Source organism: Eschrichtius robustus, chromosome 9, assembly GCF_028021215.1.
Source record: "Eschrichtius robustus isolate mEscRob2 chromosome 9, mEscRob2.pri, whole genome shotgun sequence".
Taxonomy (NCBI): domain Eukaryota; kingdom Metazoa; phylum Chordata; class Mammalia; order Artiodactyla; family Eschrichtiidae; genus Eschrichtius; species Eschrichtius robustus.
In genome coordinates this window covers 71,169,959-71,189,190 of record NC_090832.1, presented here as the reverse complement: position 1 = coordinate 71,189,190, position 19,232 = coordinate 71,169,959, and the positions used below count along the sequence as shown (strand labels likewise).

Here is a 19,232-nt window from a genome sequence, read left to right as displayed (position 1 = left end):
CACACGGTATGGGAGGCCTTCAACAATTTATCTTTAATTTAAAAGGAAGAATTCAAGTATCTATGTATAAATAAAAGAGGATTTTTAATTGTAATGACTCAGAAATGGAAATAGTTGAGCTTAAGATTAAAACAGCTATCACTAGGTATTAATGTTTTAGTATCTAACCAACAATTTGGCTGATTCCTTCTAACCAACATTAGTCTCAGTGCTGGTGTATTGTGTGTTTGTGAAAAATAATGTTTTAATCAATTCACATTTGATTGAAACAATAATTGGACCCAGATACCCATTTACAATAGCATTGCTGCAATACAACTTCATTTAGAAGTCAACTTCTAATAAAAACTCAATTCAATTTAACAATAATTTCTTTGGCATATATTATGTATACCTGAAGTACTGAGTGAGGTGCTCTGAGGGATGTTAGAATGAGTAAAGCATAGTCTCAATTTTCAAAGATAAGGGGGGGGGGGCTTTTTAAGTCATCTTAACGACTATATTTCCAATACTTAGGATAGTTCTTAATACATAATTGGCTTTCAAATAAACCTCTGTAAAGTATTAGCTATGATGTGAGGCTTTACATGTGATGTACTTTAAACAGGAAGTACAACTAGGTCATAGAAGTGTGAGGCAGCAAAACAGATACCTTACCCTGTTGCCATTTTATCTAAGCACATGGAAACCCACTCAAACATAAAGTGCATGTGTGCGCGTACCACACACACACACACGACCACAAACACCATGTTTCCTGTAGTCTGCAAGATATAAGCCTTGAGCTCCTTTCCTGTAAGTTGATCCCTCCCTAACTAAATGCTGTATTGACAGGGAAGTAAGATCCTGGCAGATACAACAATTGTGTGGCGTAACCGTTATTTTCCACCATTGAGAATTTTAAACAGACAAATGAAACCTTGAGGATTTTTCCTTAAATATTTGCTATATCCATTATTATTATTTTTTTTTAAATTAATTAATTAATTTATTTTTGGCTGTGTTGGGTCTCCGCCTCTGTGCGAGGGCCCTCTCCAGCTGCGGCAAGCGGGGGCCACTCTTCATCGCGATGCGCGGGCCTCTCACCATCGCGGCCTCTCTCGTTGCGGAGCACAGGCTCCAGACGCGCAGGCTCAGCAGTTGTGGCTCACGGGCCCAGTTGCTCCGCGGCATGTGGGATCCTCCCAGACCAGGGCTCGAACCCGTGTCCCCTGCACCGGCAGGCGGACTCTCAACCACTGCACCACCAGGGAAGCCCTATATCCATTATTGAGAGCCCAGTTCTTCTGAAATATAACATGTAAAATTTCAAATAAAATTACTTTTTTAATGCTGACCTTTTGTTTCTGAGTCTTTCTTGCACAGTTACCATAGATCTTCCATGGATCTGTGGGAGAGTTACAGGTCCCAATAATATCACCCAACTCTATTCAACTATGGGAGTCAATGACACTGTGTTGTCTGAGATGTGCATCTCTTGGGCCCCAAGAACACAGATTTGCACTTTTCAGCTCTCTAGGTGAATCTTACTATCTGGCAATAAATATTTTACCTTCACTTCCTCTGATTATAGATATAATCTAGTTTTGTTTTTAAGGCAACTCTTCTATTGCCTTCATTCTTGGAGGAAACACTGGAATATATTTTTAATCTTTGTTTTTTAAGTTTACTATCAAAGACAGCGCATCTCTTCTCATCGGGTAGGAGATAACAGCAATCTAGATGACTCCTTACATATGACCGTCTTGTCTGTTTGTTTTTATTGAGTATTCTCTTATTTCCTGGCATTTGGGGCACCCACCTCTTTCTCACAGGGTCACTAGACTTGATTTAGTCTGACCAATAGTCTGTCTCAACTGTGGGGTTAACAAGGTATTTCCTGTGCTGTTGAATATTTGCCTTTCTGACTACTGATAAAATCATCTTTGCTATTTGTCTTGGTCTCAAGAGAAAAAAAATGTGTATTCACCTTGAAAGCATGCAAGATAATGAAGAAATAGCCCCTGGATCAAGGAATGATACAATCAGTGTAACTTTAATATCTTTTGTGTCTCTGTGACTTTCATGTTCTGATGCTGTTATTACTGACCCTCAAGTTTAATGAGAGAGCGGCAAGTGTGCTCCATTTCGGAGCTCATGTGCCAAAGTCTGATGGCCACTGACCTGCTCTGGTTAAAACGTCTTTCTCATTTTAAAATTAGAAACTAAAAGAATCTGTTCCTATAAATCATGAATGCTGGGTGAAAATTGACTAAATGATTAAAAGGCTGTTTTTTTTTTGTTTTTTTTTTGTCTTTAAACAGAGCTCTGCATTCCAAACGATCTCGTCTGGCTGCCAGAAGCTGTGTGTAGGGTGAGAGCCTGGAGGACCTGGGTGGCCTGCTGTCTTCCAGTTGAGAGACCGAAAGCTAAGGTTAGTTTGGGAGAGTCTTTGAAAAGTGTGTGGAAGTATCTAAAGGTCTGTGACAATTTCAAAGGTAAAATATCAATAGAATAATGGAGTTTCATGGATCTATATTTTCTCTTGATGTTGGCTAAAGCTGTAAAACCGAGGCTGTTACATCTCTGTGTGTCTGTAAGAGACAAAACAAGCGCCTTTCCCCTTTGTACAAAAAGTTAGTCTTTAAAAGTGTCTGTCGGTAAATATAGCCCTTTTGCATCTGTGCCTAGAAACATGGGGGGAAACCCTTTTGGAAATTAATTGGTCATAGGAATTTGTGGTTTGTACACAAATGTGTGATGTGTCTAATGTCTACTTCCAATAAGAGGCACATGGGATAGGAGCAGGGGTGGAAGGCAGGCACCAGATACTTCCTCTGTGGTGAGGAGAGGATCTTGATTGGTTGGAAGTGTCTAAAAGAGACAGCTAGGACCCTGGACTCCTGTCCCACTCCCTGAAGTCAGATGAAGCCCTTCCCACACCTGCCAGAGGACTGGAAAATTTTTTGGAGAGACTGAATTCTAGTGATGCTCAGGCACACATGGAGGTAGGGTGACAAACCTGGATGAAATCCTTTGATAAAAACAGTAGGGAATATATATATGAATTGTGTTAGATTATTGAAACTGTTTTGCATAGCTTGGAAAAGAGAAAACTAACTTGGTAATCCTTTCCTGGTTTGAATAATGAGCCTAAATGTGTGTTGGAAGGAACTGCAGGTAGAATATGAATGATCCTTTCTGGTTTGTCTGGAAGTGTCTTCTCAACAGACAAATCTAAAGGGTTATGAATTTTAAATGTCTTCTCTCTTTGCTCTAAAAAAATGAGACATTTTATAAAAATACACGAAAGCTATAGAACACAGAATATTTATTCTGTTCTCTCTGGAATGACTTTTATTTAGATGCTAGCCGCTCCCCCCCCCACCCCCCCCGCCTTAATGATCTGCTGGTTTTCTTATTTTTTTATTTCTTATTTTCTTGTATTATTCTCTAGGAGACTTTCTCAACTTTATTTTTCCATCGCTTCTCTTGAATTCTTCATTTCTGCTATTGTATTTTTAATTTCCAAGATTTCTTTTTTGTTCTCTGATGGTGCTTTGTTTTGTCAGCCTCCTAGTTATATTTAATATACAATATCTTCTCTTGTCTACTGAGAAGAATTAATTATTATATTTTGAAGATTTCTTGGCTACTTGCTCTGTTCCCTGGAGTTTTTTTCTTTCTTAAAAAACTTTTTTCCTATATGTTCATTTTTTTTTAAACATCTTTATTGCAGTATAATTGCTTCACAATGGTGTGTTAGTTTCTGCTTTATAACAAAGTGAATCAGCTATACGTACACATATATCCCCATATCTCCTCCCTCTTGCGTCTCCCTCCTATCTTCCCTATCCCACCGCTCTAGGTGGTCACAAAGCACTGAGCTGATCTCCCTGTGCTATGTGGTTGCTTCCCACTACCTATCTGTTTTACATTTGGTAGTGTATATATGTCCATGCCACTCTCTCACTTCGTCCCAGCTTACCCTTCCCCCTTCCTGTGTCCTCAAGCCCATTCTCTACGTCTGCATCTTTATTCCTGTCCTGCCCCTAGGTTTTTCAGAAACTTTTTTTTTTTTTTAGATTCCATATATATGTGTTAGCATATGGTATTCGTTTTTCTCTTTCTGACTTACTTCACTCTGTATGACAGACTCTAGGTCCATCCACCTCACTACAAATAACTCAATTTCATTTCTTTTTATGGCTGAGTAATATTCCATTGTATATATGTGCCACATCTTCTCTATCCATTCATCTGTCAATGGACACTTAGGTTGCTTCCATGTCCTGGCTATTGTAAATAGAGCTGCAATGAACATTGTGGTACATGACTCTTTTTGAATTATGGTTTTCTCAGGGTATATGCCCAGTAGTGGGATTGCTGGGTCATATAGTAGTTCTGTTTTTAGTTTTTTAAGGAACCTCCATACTGTTCTCCACAGTGGCTGTATCAATTTACATTCCCACCAACAGTGCAAGAGTGTTCCCTTTTCTCCACACCCTCTCTAGCATTTATTGTTTCTAGATTTTTTGATGATGGCCATTCTGACCAGTGTGAGGTGATACCTCATTGTAGTTTTGATTTGCATTTCTCTAATGATTAGTGATGTTGAGCATCCTTTCATGTGTTTGTTGGCAATCTGTATATCTTCTTTGGAGAAATATCTATTTAGGTTGTCTGCCCATTTTTGGATTGGGTTGTTTGTTTCTTTGGTATTGAGCTGCATGAGCTGCTTGTATATTTTGGACATTAATCCATTGTCAGTTCCTTCATTTGCCAATATTTTCTCCCATTCTGACGGTTGTCTTCTCGTCTTGTTTATGGTTTCCTTTGCTGTGCAAAAGCTTTTAAGTTTCATTAGGTCCCATTGGTTTATTTTTGTTTTTATTTCCATTTCTCTAGGAGGTGGGTCAAAAAGGATCTAGCTGTGATTTATGTCATGGAGTGTTCTGCCAATGTTTTCCTCTAAGAGTTTTATAGTGTCTGGCCTTACTCTTAGGTCTTTAATCCATTTTGAGTTTATTTTTGTGTATGGTGTTAGGGAGTGTTCTAATTTCATTCTTTTACATGTAGCTGTCCAGTTTTCCCAGCACCATTTATTGAAGAGGCTGTCTTTTCTCCATTGTATATTCTTCCCTTCTTTACCAAAAATAAGGTGACCATATGTGCATGCATTTATCTCTGGGCTTTCTATCCTGTTCCATTGATCTATATTTCTGTTTTTTGGCAGTACCATACTGTCTTGATTACTGTAGCTTTGTAGTATAGTCTGAAGTCAGGGAGCCTGATTCCTCCAGCTCCGTTTTTCTTTCTCAAGATTGCTTTGGCTATTTGGGGTCTTTTGTGTTTCCATACAAATTGTGAAATTTTTTGTTCTAATTCTGTGAAAAATGCCATTGGTAGTTTGATAGTGATTGCACTAAATCTGTAGATTACTTTGGGTAGTATAGTCATTTTCACAATGTTGATTCTTCCAATCCATAGAACATGGTATATCTCTCCATCTGTTTGTATCATCTTTAATTTCTTTCATCAGTGTCTTATAGTTTTCTGCATACAGGTCTTTTGTCTCCTTAGGTAGGTTTATTCCTAGATATTTTATTCTTTTTGTTGCAATGGTAAATGGGAGTGTTTCCTTAATTTCTCTTTCAGATTTTTCATCATTAGTGTATAGGAATGCAAGAGATTTCTGTGCATTAATTTTGTATCCTGCTACTTTACCAAATTCATTGATTAGCTCTAGTAGTTTTCTGGTAGCATCTTTAGGATTCTCTATGTATAGTATCATGTCATCTGCAAACAGTGACAGCTTTACTTCTTCTTTTCCGGTTTGGATTCATTTTATTCCTTTTTCTTCTCTAATTGCTGTGGCTAAAACTTCCAAAAACTATGTTGAATAATAGTGGTGGGAGTGGAAAATCTTGTCTTGTTCCTGATCTTAGAGGAAATAATTAAAAAAATAAAAAAGTAAAAAAAAAAAAGAAATAAAGGTCATGCAACCAAACCAATAAACCAATCCACCAATGATAACAAGCGCTAAAAACTATACTAAAAAAAAAACCCCAAAAGCAGACAGACAGAACCGTAGGAGAAATGGTAAATGCAAATCTATACAGACAAAAATCACAGAAGGAAGCACCCACATACACACTCACAAAAGAGAAAAAGGAAAAAAATATATATATATATATAAATGAAGAGAGCAACCCAATCAATAAACAAATCTACCAGTGATAATAAGCTCTAAATACTAAACTAAGATAAATATAAAAGCAGAAATGAATTAGATGCAGAAAGGAAACCCGAAGTCTACAGTTGCTTGCAAAGTCCACCGCCTCAATTTTGGGATGATTCATTGTATATTCAGGTATTCCACAGATGCAGGGTACATCAAGTTGATTGTGGAGATTTAATCCTCTGCTCCTGAGGCTGCTGGGAGAAATTTCCCTTTCTTTTCTTTGTTCACACAGCTCCTGGGGTTCAACTTTGGATCTGGCTCTGCCTCCGTGTGTAGGTCGCCTGAGGGCGTCTGTTCCCACCCAGACAGGACGGGGTTAAAGTAGCAGCTGATTAGGGGGCTCTGGCTCACTCAGGCCGGGGGGAGGGAGGGGTACGGAATGCGGGGTGCGCCTTCGGTGGCAGAGGCCAGTGTGACATTGCACTAGCCTGAGACGTGCCGTGTGTTCTCCCTGGGAAGTTGTCCCTGGATCACGGGACCCTGGCAGTGGCGGGCTGCACAGTCTCCTGGGAGGGGAGGTGTGGATAGTGACCTGTGCTTGCACACAGGCTTCTTGGTGGCTGCAGCAAGCAGCCCGTCTCTGGGGTCCGCGCTGATAGCCGCGGCTCCCGCCCGTCTCTGGAGCTCATTTAGGCAGTGCTCTGAATCCCCTCTCTTCGCATACCCCGAAACAGTGGTCTCTTGCCTCTTAGGCAGGTCCAGACTTTTTCCCGGACTCCCTCCTGGCTAGCTGTGGCACACTAGCCCCTTTCAGACTGTGTTCACACAGCCAACCCCAGTCCTCTCCCTGGGATCTGACCTCTGAAGCCCGAGCCTCAGCTCTCAGCCCCCGTCTGCCCCAGCAGGTGAGCAGACAAGCCTCTCAGGCTGGTGAGTGCTGGTCGGTCCCTATCCTCTGTGCGGAATCTCTCCGCTTTGCCCTCTGCACCCCTGTTGCTGCGCTCTCCTCCTGGCTCCGAAGCTTCCTCCCCACCCACTCCCCATCTCCACCAGTGAAGGGGCTTCCTAGTGTGTGGAAACTTTTCCTCCTTCACACCTCTCTCCCTGAGGTGCAGGTCTCATCCCTATTCTTTTGTCTCTGTTTTTTCTTTTTTCTTTTGCTCTATCCAGGTATATGTGGAGTTTCTTGCCTTTTGGGAAGTCTGAGGTCTTCTGCCAGTGTTCAGTAGGTGTTCTGTAGGAGTTGTTCCACATGTAGATGTATTTTTGATGTATTTGTGGGGAGGAAGGTGATCTCCACGTCTTACTCCTCCGCCATCTTGAAAGTCCCCCAGTAGGTTTGATTTTTATGTTGTTATGGGTGAAGCAATTCTGAAAGTGCTTTTGAAGTGTATAGGTTTGGGCAATGAAGAAATAAGTTGATATTTTGGGGAGGCAGGGTTCCCAATAGAAGAAGAGACATAGAAAAAGAAAATGGGGGAAGGCAAGGAAGATGTTCGTGCAGATGGATTAGAATTGTAGGTATTGATGTGAATCCATGATTCTAAAATATTTATTTATTGGTGTATACCATGTATAGGTGCACAAGTTTATGTATGTACGTGTGTGTGTATAATATCTATGTATGTATATCAGATCTTGGTCTCTAATATCGTTCCCTTTTGAAAGGAACCAGGGGTCCTTGGAGAAGTTTCTAATTCCAGGGCTGAGGCAGTGTAGGTAAAAGATGATCCTAGAATATCTCATCTTGCTAGATTATTATGTTAGCCACTAGTTTTGGTGGCTATTTAAAATTACATTAATTAAAATTAAATAAAATTAACAAGTGCGTTCCTCATTTGCACTAGCCACATTTCACAAGCTCAGTAGCCACATGGGGCCAGTGGCTACAGCATTGGATAGCATAGATATGGAAAATCCCCATCATTGCAGAAAATCCTATTGAATGGCATTATGCTAGAAAGTATAAAGGAGTGCTCCAAGAAATAATGAGATCATATCACGAGAACATATGAACCAGTTTGAAGGGAAGAAGGGGAAAATTTGAGCACTGAAATTGTTAAAAACATTAATGACTTATATACGATTGGAAAAATAGAAATCCATGAATCCATACTGATGATAAGTAAATAAATACATGTATAAATGGGGAGAGGGGAGGGCTCTTACTTACAGTAGAATGCTAAGGACTAACCGGTAAATGTGCAAGGAATCCTGCAGTTGAAAATCACCATTTTGGGTCTTCCCTGGTGGCACAGTCATTAAGAATCCTCCTGCCAATGCAGGGGACGTGGGTTCGAGACCTGGTCCAGGAAGATCCCCCATGCCGCAGAGCAACTAAACTCATGCACCACAACTACTGAGCCTGTCCTCTCGAGCCCACGAGCCACAACTACTGAAGCCCGTGCGCCTAGAGCCCGTGCTCTGCCACAAGAGAAGCCATTGCAGTGAGAAGCCCGCACACTGCAACGAAGAGTAGCCCCCGCTCGCCGCAACTAGAGAAAGCCCGCGCACAGCAACGAAGACCCAATGCAGCCAAAAATAAATAAATTTAAAAAAACCCCAAGAAACAACAAAATCACCATTTTGCAACCATCATAGTACAGACTGGTTCAGTTAAGACTCATTAATGGTTGCTAAATTTAGAGGGAAATTTTGATGAAGGGCAGGATAGTTACATGGTCTCTGTGATTTATTGATTGTAAGGAAAAAATTCTAACTACGGTGGAGAAATAGATACACCTTGACTGGGTGATCAAAATGAACATTAGCAGTGAGGGGCAGATAGACATTGAGTGCCTCCAGACGTGCTAACCTGGGAAGAACACATCACTCAGGTAGTGTTCTGGCTTCGATCCATTACCTGAACCTACTCGCCAAGGAACCATTAGACCAACCCATAATAAGTAATGTTTTACTTGGGATGTGAAAACTAATGAAATACCTGATTCTAGACAAGATTCTATACTGGAGGGGAAAAAGGCTGTAAAGGACATTGTTATTAGATCAACTGATAAAATTGGATCATGGTGCTTAGACAGAAGTGTTGTATTAATGTTAAATTTACTGAGGTTGATTACTATACAGTGATTATTTAAGAGAATATTCTCATTCTTAGGAAATACACATTGAAGTGTTTAGGGGCAAAGGACCAAGATGCATGCAACTTACTCTCAAAGGGTTCTAAAAAATTGTACACACACACATACGCAGGCACACACACCACAAGAGTTAAAGCAAATGGGGTAAAACATTAACAATATACAAATCTGGATAAAAGACATTTGAATCTTCTTTGTACTATTATTCTTTAAACTTTTTGTAAGGTTGAAATTATTTCCAAATAAAAAGATTTTTTAAATTCTTCTTAACCTTGTCCTTGAAGGTCTTTTGTCATCTGGTCCCTACTAGTTCTCTGCCCTTGTATCTGATATCCACTCTCTCCCTCTTCCTGGGACCTGGAATACGCCAAGCTTGTTCTAGACTTAGGGATTTTACATCTGCTTTTCGCTCTGCCTGGAATGCTCTCCCTGGATCTTTGCAAGGCTGGTGTCCTCACATCACTGAGATTCAGGTCTCTGTCCAAATGCCATCTCCTCAAAGAGGCCTTCCCTGAAATGCTGTGCATTTCTTCTTTATACTTATCACTAACTGAAATTGTGCACTTTTTTATTGCGTGTTTCTTCAGGTGAATGCACATTACATGAGGAAAGGGACTTTGTTTTGTTAACTGCTGGGCCCTTGATGTCCAGAACAGCCATTCAATAAGTATTTGTTGAATGAATAAATTAAGAACAAGGAGTTTTCTTCATGGTCACTATGGCCTTGACTTTATCATTAACATTTCTAGCAAGTTAAGCACTCGTTTATGACCCCTCTAGGAGCTGGTCCTGGGTCTTCTGCACCTTGGCAGTGACACTGAAGAGTTCATGCCTGGAGTCAGATGTCTCAGGTCCTAGTGTAGCTCTGACATTCATCTGTTGTTGCCTTTAGGTATGGTACTGATCTCATAGGCTTTTTGGGTGAAGATTTAATGGGTAATAAATAAAAAGTGTTTAGCACAGGTGCCTAACACATAGTAAAGAGTCAGTAAAAACTTGCTACTTCAATTATTATTGTATCTGCCTAGCACAAAGCCTGCCAGATCATAAGTATTGAATGAATATTGAATTGCCAAATATACGAATGCCATTCTCATTTCTTTTTGTTCTTTATTTTGGAAAATACTTCCTAATTTTGGTTGCTGTATTTTGTTAGCAGAGAAACAAAAAAGTCAAACATTGAAACAATCTATGTACTTATGAGTTAAATTTTTTAAACTTTTTAAAAGAATTTATTTTATGATATTCTTTGAAAGAATCTAAATGTTAGATTTTTGTGCATGTGTTGTTTTGATTATAATAGATTTTTTTCCACAGTGATTTAAAAGCATAGTTTAACTATGCATTTAAGGATGGCATTATCCTTTGTTTTCCAGTGAATCGCAAAAAATACATAGCTCAGTTGACACTATCTTTAATGCTATTTTTTCCTTTACTTGCTTTGTTTATTTTTTTCCACAAAATATCTATAAGAACTCATTTTAGAGAGAAAAGAAAATCTCTTTTATTTACTTCTATTAGTCATATTCACATTATTTTTCAGTTTATTTGCTCTGTTTCACATATTCATTAATTGTGATTTAAAATCCCTGTTGGCATGTCCTTTCAATATTTTAGAGTAATTTTAATTTTTTGTTCCAGAGTGCAAAACATTTTAAATTTATTTGTGAATCTATGTCTCTCTCCATATGTTTAGGACTTTATTTTGCTATCTATAATTTATATATTATTTTAATTCTTGCTCATAAACGTAACATTTCTTACCCTCTTCTATATGTGATCATTACTAATTCTGACTTATAATAAATTATTTGTATACTTTTGTTACTTTTTGTCTGCATTACTAGTATGGGATAGTATTTTATCCCATTTGTTTTTTTAATTAAGACTTTTTCTTTTTTTGATGGTACATTTTTGCTGTTGAATAATGCAAGAAGTTTTAATACCCTGTTTCATTTCTTTTAGATTATGTTACATTAGCTTTAAAATCTGTAAGGACCTGGTGTAAAGTTGTTTAAAAAGAATTTATGATCAGAATCTGTACCCGTTACTCTAATCTTTATTCTAAATTAAAAATCAGAATGCATGTATGACAAAAGATTTCACCCCCAGCATCCATTTTGGAAATGTAGAGAGCTCAATAAGGCATTGTGAATTAGGGTATTTTCTGATAGCCACACCAGTAAAGTCAACACTTCCAATTTACTCTGTGACCTCAGGGGGCTCGATGTGGATCGCTCATGTTTGTTTTGAGGATCCAGCTGGGTAGTACTGTTGAAGCTACTGGAGTACCGTTTCCCTTGTATTTAAAAAACTCAGCTTGGTTAATAGTTATTAATTCTTACTTTAAAAAACATATTTTGTCAAGGATTATGGGCTGCAATGTGTCCCTCCAAAATTCATGTGTTGAAGTCTGAATGTGACTATTTGGAGGTAAGACTTTCAAAGACGTGATTAAGTTAAAAGGAGGCCATTGGGGTGGGCCCTAATCCAGCATGTCTGATGTCTTTATAAGAAGAGGAAATTTGGACACATAGACACGGGGGATGTGTGCACACAGAGGAAAGGCCATGTGAAGACATAGCAAGAAGGTGGCCATCTGTAAGCCAAGGAGAGAGGCCTTAGAAGAAACCAGACCTTGAACTTGGACTTCTAGCCTCTGGACTGTAAGGAAATAAATTTCTGTTGTTTAAGCCACCCAGTATGTGGTACTTCGTTATGGCAGTCCTAGTAGACTAATACAGTTAGTCTCTCAAGAATTCTCTTTGTTTGACAAAGAGATTTTTTCAGTTTTAATGGTTGTTGAAAAATGTTCTCATTCCTCAAATTTGTTTATATACCTGAAGCAGAGGTATATAAAATGTGTGGGCTATTAATATTCTTTATCTTAACCTACATTCTGTCGTTCCCTTATCCAATGTTATTCCTTTATTCTCATTTAAATAAGACTTAAGGCTAGAAAGGATATTAAAAATTTCACTATATAATGAAGTGAGAATAGTACTTTCCAAAAGATGTGAAATCTTTTCTGGATTATCCCATGGAGGGCTTTAAAAATGGAATACAGGAAATGGGAGGGATCCCAGTAAGACTTAATATTCCAAAGTTTTTTCTCTCTCAGGCAATTAACAGAAGTTCTCCTTTGCCAAGTCCAAGATTCAAGTTACAATTCATAACAATTTTTTTTCTTCTCTATGATGTGAGCATTATTATCATCAAAGAACATACTCTCAGTTTTACCAAGTGAGTTTACTTGATGGACTAAGTTTTATTTTATTTTTTTAAATAAAGTGTTCAAATACTTAAATTAATGTTTAATTAAACATTAGAGTGCATTCTACTCTAGGTATAGGTAATTATTTTAACTCTAATTTTATAATTTATTTTTATTGAAGTATAGTTGACTTACAGTATTATATTAGTTTCAGGTGTACAACATAGTGATTTGATATTTTTATAGATTACACACCATATGAAGTTATCACAAAATGTTGACTGTATTCCCAAACTAGTAGTTGCCGAAGGGAAAAATGGTGGGGGAAGGGTGAAGTAGGTGAAGCAGATTAAGAGGCACAAATTACCAGTTATAAAATAAATCACAGGGATCTAAGTTTTAAATACATACTTTAATATTTTTTCAGACATTCAATTTTTAAATGTAATTGCTTATACAGTTTAAAATCTGAATCTGAAAAAGCAAATCATTCTTTATCTCTGCTTTTCAGTCTTTTGGTCTTTTTATTCGGTGAACTGTGTTATCATTTCTATCAGCAGCCTGTGGAATTTGTAGAGGAAGCACGGGTCACGTTGGCATCTTCTTAGAAGCAGACAGAAATGTTCCACAGCTGTCTCTTCATGAGTTCAGTTTTCCTTGTCCAGGTGTGCATGCTTTGGCCAGTCTGCTAAATGTGCTGAGTCACATGTAGTACGTTCAGTGAGCCCTTTGACTTCGCATTTTAGGCAAAGGAACTAATTTCTCTGATATATTTTTTTTTTTTAATTTATTTTTATTCAAATTTATTTTTGTCTGTGTGGGTCTTCGTTTCTGTGCGAGGGCTCTCTCTAGTTGCGGCAAGTGGGCGCCACTCTTCATTGCTGTGCGCGGGCCTCTCACTATCATGGCCTCTCTTGTTGCGGAGCACAGGCTCCAGACGCGCAGGCTCAGTAGTTGTGGCTCACGGGCCTAGTCGCTCCGCGGCATGTGGGATCTTCCCAGACCAGGGCTCGAACCCGTGTGCCCTGCATTAGCAGGCAGACTCTCAACCACTGCGCCACCAGGGAAGCCCCTCTCTGATATATTAACTCGATAACATCACTTAGTCCCATAACTGAAAAGGCAGGAGGGGCCAGAACTGGGAATCTAGTGTGAGGAGAAGTTGCCATGAATGTGGAGGCACAGGGCATTTGGACAGGGATGGGGGTAAGAGCATCACAAACCTGGGTGGGAAAGGGAATCTGGAGTCACCAGAATCACCCGGTGGTGGGTGTGAGACGCGACACAGAAAGTGGGTGTGAGAACTGAGTGAGGAGGTGTGTGCGGTGGACAGGCCTTGGAATTCATGGAAGGTACTCTGTGTCCGGAAACCGGGAGCCTCGGGCAGCGTTGCTCAGGAAGGTGGGCCGGGAGACCCAGGCACTGGGGATGCAGGTGAGGCGGCCTGAACAAAAGGGAATGGACTCCAGCTGGGCTGCAGGGTCTGCAGCCTGTAGTTCAGGCTGGGCTTCAGAAAGCCGGGGGAGCTCCCCAGACAGGGGAGGAGCAGGGAGACTAGTGGAGGATGCGAGGGTCCCAGGACAGGCAGAGGCTGCTTGCCACCTTTGTTCCAGGCTTTTTGCTCACTTTGGGCCCACTAGTCTGGCAGGTGTATGTCAAGAGCCTGGGAGGGGTCAGCCATGCTTGCAGCAAAAGCAAAAGCCTACACCTAACATATTACTGGATTTGATTAATTTTATTTAATGTTAAAGTTAAATGTTTAAGAAGCTCAGGTAATTTAAGTAGTTCAGGTAAGCACTAGGTGAGTACTTTTTTTTTTTTTTTTTTTTTTAAAGAAAAAGAAAGAAGTCCAGTGACAAGATAATGGTCTGAAATACTTCAGCAGTATTTCTCAAAACTGCTTTGCTTTTCAGGAGAAACTTCATCTAAATCCAATGTCATAATTAGAGTAAGCAGAGAGGTACTTTGTGTCTGAAAATATTTACTAACTTGGGGGTTTTTATTTCTCTGTTGGGACCAAGAGCATGTCAGAGGTGGAAATGCTGGGCTCAATGTGCCCAGTGCTACCAAGACACTTGTTTTCATCCAGCTCCTGCCATTTTGGGGCTATAATGGAGGAATTACATGAATCATCAGCTTTCCGAGTGAATCTAATTATACTTCTGAAACAACACTGGGGGGCTGCCCTGCCATATTATTGTCTCTGCAACTACATCCTATTGACACATAGCCCTGCTGCAAGGATGTGCCTAAGTGCCCATGTGACCTTGTCCCCTGGCTAAGCTGTTTGGATTGTGGTGGCCACCTGTCCCAGTGGACTTAATCCATTGTCTGGCAAGTTCGCCAAAGATTCTTCCTCTCAAAAACTTGAATCAGGACTTCCCTCATGGTGCAGTGGTTAAGAATCCACCTGCCAATGCAGGGGACACGGGTTCGATCCCTGGGGTCCGGGAAGATCCCATGAGCCACGGAGCAACTAAGCCCGTGCGCCACAACTACTGAACCTGCGCTCTAGGACCTGCGTGTTGCAACTACTGAGCCTGCTTGCTGCAATTACTGAAGCCCACGTGCCTAGAGCCCATGCTCCGCAACAAGAGAAGCAACCGCGTTGAGAAGTCCTTGCACCGCAAAGAAGAGTATAGCCCCTGCTCACCGCAACTAGAGAAAGCCTGCGTGCAGCAACGAAGACCCAACACAGCCAAAAAAAATAAATAAGTAAGTAAAATTAAAAAAAAACATAAAGTGATTATACCAGAGGAAAATTCTGTGGGGAGCAGAGCTATAAAAAAAAAAACAACTTGAATCAAAAGACTCAGTTTGTGGTAGGTGCTGAATCTTGAGGTCGTGTAATGTTGCGGTCGAGGTCTGTGCCTTTAAAGGCAAAACCACCTACAAGCTAAAGTTGGGGGCAGTTAGAGGAACTATGAATAAGATATTCTGTCTGCAGCCCAGGTACTACGGCAGTTACAGAGAAACAGATGGAAGCCAGAGTGGGGTGGGGGAGTGTGGAGATCGGTGGGGAGAGAGATTTAGATGAAGAAATACACCAAGAGGCTGAGACAGTATTTGCTTTGACTTTTGATGGCTCCATGTCCTGCGAGGCCCTCTTTATTTGAACTAGCTTGAACTATGTTTATTCCTTGTTCCTAAACTAACTTTGACTACAACAAACACAAAAAGTTAGGCCAAAGACCTGCCTGTAGAAGTGAGGTTATGTTCAAGAGAAGGTAGTTCTGAAAGTAATCAAAGCTTCATGGAGAGAATTTGACACGAATAAAAACCTCTAGACATATTTCAAGCTATGAAGAGTCAATACGTGTGAAACTATAAACCATACTGTTCCCAGAAGCTACTTTGACTGAAATATTTTCAGGGTCAGCAGTCAGCAATTTTGGAAACTTCTTGTTTAGTTTATCTGACTTCTGAAAACTTGGCTAATAATTTTAATGTCACCTTTTATTTGGTATTTTATACCTCCTTACCTGGAGATGTCTGAGGGAGGGAAAATGTACTTATAATATTGTGGAAGAGACAAAAGCTTAAGTCTATACATTCTTAGAATTTTGTCACATTACCAAGTTGGTGACAAGAGAAGGTGAAAGAAAAGTCATTTATTACTCTCAGCTTGCACCTAAGAGTTATGGTTATGGTTGAGTCATCTGTCCGCCCTGATCTATTTCAGTGATATTTGTGGATTATTTATTTGCCTCTGGCATTATTGGGTGCCAGAGTTTTGTGAAAAGAAGTGCAGCTCAGAACTCTGTGGGAGGATGTGTTTTGCTTTTGGCTACTTACACAATTAAAAAGAGAGATGCATTTATATATTGATTGGGCTGACTAGCCATTTCTTCTGGAGTTTAGTGAAAAGAAGGAAAGAAAACAGTAATATCACCGTGAATGTAGATTTGAGAACATTTCAAAACAGTTCAAAGATTAGGGGTAGCAAGGTAGATAATGCTAGAGCCACTGAGAGGCCTCTCTCCCTCTAAACTAATGACTCCCATTTAGGGGGGGAAAACCCTCTGGGCTATGCTAATTATCTCAAAAGATATTGTGAGATTCTTGGAATATCATTGATTTTTAGGATATTAAATTTAAAGAAGAAACCGTGTCTTCAGGAGGATTAAAAGGGACATTATAAGTGAAAATCTCCACCTCAGTGTCTGCTATGTGGAAGTTGTTTCGCAGAAGCACTTTTAATTTGGGAGGAGGTGTCACTAATTCAAAAGCCATCATTGTTCTATGATTTTCGAAGAAGATCTTTAAACCTGAAGATTGAATTAATAGGGTCTTGGGAAAGAGAACTGAAGCCTTTTCTGTGGTTTTGGACCGTTGATCATTGCAGGATTTAGGATTATCTGATTGTCTAAGTGACTGAAGTTTTCATATGATAAAGCTGTTTCTATGGCTTCAGGGGTGTGAAGTCTGTGAGCAACAGAACATTTTTGATTCGGTAGCGAAAGTTCTCTGAAATAAGCAGCGCCCGGCTGATCCTTTCTCCAGTCTGTGTCCATGTTAAACTTACTCTGTGGTGAAAAAACACGCGACCGTGTGTGCTGAGGGGGCTCCTGTCCTTGCTGGTTCTTTGAGAGAGGGAAACGATTAGAGGTCAAACTGTAGGACAGCTTATCCCGGGTTACAATGTGAGTTCTTTAACCTGGACACAGAGTCCTTCTTGATCCAGCCCTTCTTCAGGCCCATCTTCCCTAACACCGTGGGCCTTGTAGACATTCTAGTTACCACCCATTGTTCTCTGGAAACCAGAGTGTCTCTCTTGCATCCATGTTTCCTCTCCCTGAAATGACCTCGTACCACATCTCTCCTGTCTGTTCTTTTTTTTAAAATAAATTTATTTATTTGTTTATTTATTTATTGGCTGCTTTGGGTCTTCCTTGCTGCGCGCGGGCTTTCTCTAGTTGCGGCGAGCGGGGGCTACTCTTCGTTGCGGTGCGCGGGCTTCTCACTGCGGTGGCTTCTCTTGTTGCAGAGCACGGGCTCTAGGTGCGTGGGTTCAGTAGTTGTGGCATGCGGGCTCAGTAGCTATGGCTCACAGGCTCTAGAGCTCAGGCTCAGTAGTTGTGGCGCACGGGCTTAGTTGCTCTGCGGCATGTGGGATCTTCCCCGACCAGGGCTCGAACCCGTGTCCCCGGCATTGGCAGGTGGATTCTTAACCACTGCACCACCAGGGAAGTCCCTCCTGTCTGTTCTTTCAGAGTCACCTCACATGTCTCCGGGCAGCCCTTCTTGACTCTTCCAGTTGCAGTTCCTTTTACAGCCATCATTTCATTTGATCATCACGGCAATACATGATTTAGGGAGGGCAGATATTAGTCAATAGCGTCCCCATTTGATGAACGAGGCAAAGGAGCTCAAGATAAGTGAGTTACCCAAGGCCAAAAATGTTATAAACAATGGGATCATGACTGGTACCTAGATGTTCCTGCACTAAGTAAGTCTAGTGTTTTATCCCCCTATCCCACACTGATTTTGGAAGAGAGAGGCCAGGATGGAATTTTACTTCTAGTTTTGGCTGCTGCAGTTGGCAAGGCTAATAAGACGAAACAAGTTTTGGATGAGAATGAGGGACAATTCCTAGAGGAAAATTGTGTTTTACTTTATGAATAAATATTTATTTGGAGTTCAATAGTCGTCTCCTGGTATAACTGGGGTTTTAGTATTAGTATCTATTAACAGTCTCGTTTATTAGTTTCTTGGCTTAGGGAGTTGCCTATATTAAAATCTAATCACACCTACCTAGATCAGAAGTCAGCAGAACTTGATTCCTAGAGGCACAGGATATACCGTTGCCCTTTCACCTCAGTCCTACTCGAGGGCTCTGCTTATGGAGTGACGATTACTTCATTGCTATTGGACAAAGCTTTACGGGATCATAGTCAATTTAACATATGTGGGCAGTGAACATGACAGCAACTCACTTTCCTTGGAAGTTTAATTCTTGGTATTCAACTCACTGTTTTTATTTCTTCATGTTATATTTTATATGTTTTTCTTAATTTTATTTCTCTGGGTTTATTTCTTCAAACACTTCTTCATTTCTTTGCCTAGTTTATATTTTTAAATGCTTGTGGACTCCTTTTTCATTAAGTCTTTTCTGAGACATTGAACATCTCTAGGTTTTTCCCTCATCAACCAGTCTCTTCATGTTTGTGCACATTTTTGTTTTTATTAACTTGCTTCAGATTCTCTTTAAAAATACTTAAAACATATCATGGGTATGATCTCATCAGTCAGATGCAGGCTAGAGGCAGAGACATCCCTTTCTTTACTCTTAATTTAATGCTGCTTTTATTGCTAATTTGGATTGTTTATGCCCAAGGGCCATACGTTTCCCAGGAAGCTCATGATAATCTCTTTTCATGGAAGAGATGAGGGAAAGAGTAGGGCTTATGGACAGAAGCCTTACGGGATTATGGGATACAACAGAAGTTGGCTGGACTAGGACTTGAAATTGTACCCATTGGAGACTGTAACAGAGGTCAGAGTCCTGGGAAAGAGTTGTGAACAAAGAGTGCAAGACGAAGTACCTCGATGTCTCCAGATATGGACAGAGAGTATTAGTAGGGATTCTGGGGCCAGTAACTCTGGAGATCCAGGCAGTATGTTAGGGATGAAGTTTGGGGAAGAAGATGACTAGAGCAGGTGCAGGCTGAAGAGGACCCTGGAGCACCAGAGTCAGAACTGGCGCTCAGAGAGGAGAGGAGAGCAGGGCAGGCTGTGAGCACTGGGGTGGAGG

The 19,232-nt window shown here is 40.3% G+C and overlaps 1 long non-coding RNA gene across 1 annotated transcript in view; it reads left to right on the top strand.

The window, feature by feature from the left end:
- Positions 1-2,309: 2,309 nt before the first annotated feature.
- The window catches only part of LOC137769560 (uncharacterized), a 198,452-nt gene continuing 181,529 nt past the window's right edge, over positions 2,310-19,232 (top strand). Inside the window, exon 1 of the long non-coding RNA XR_011075002.1 lies at positions 2,310-2,413. This is a non-coding gene — a long non-coding RNA (uncharacterized lncRNA). The remainder of the gene's footprint in view (positions 2,414-19,232) is intronic.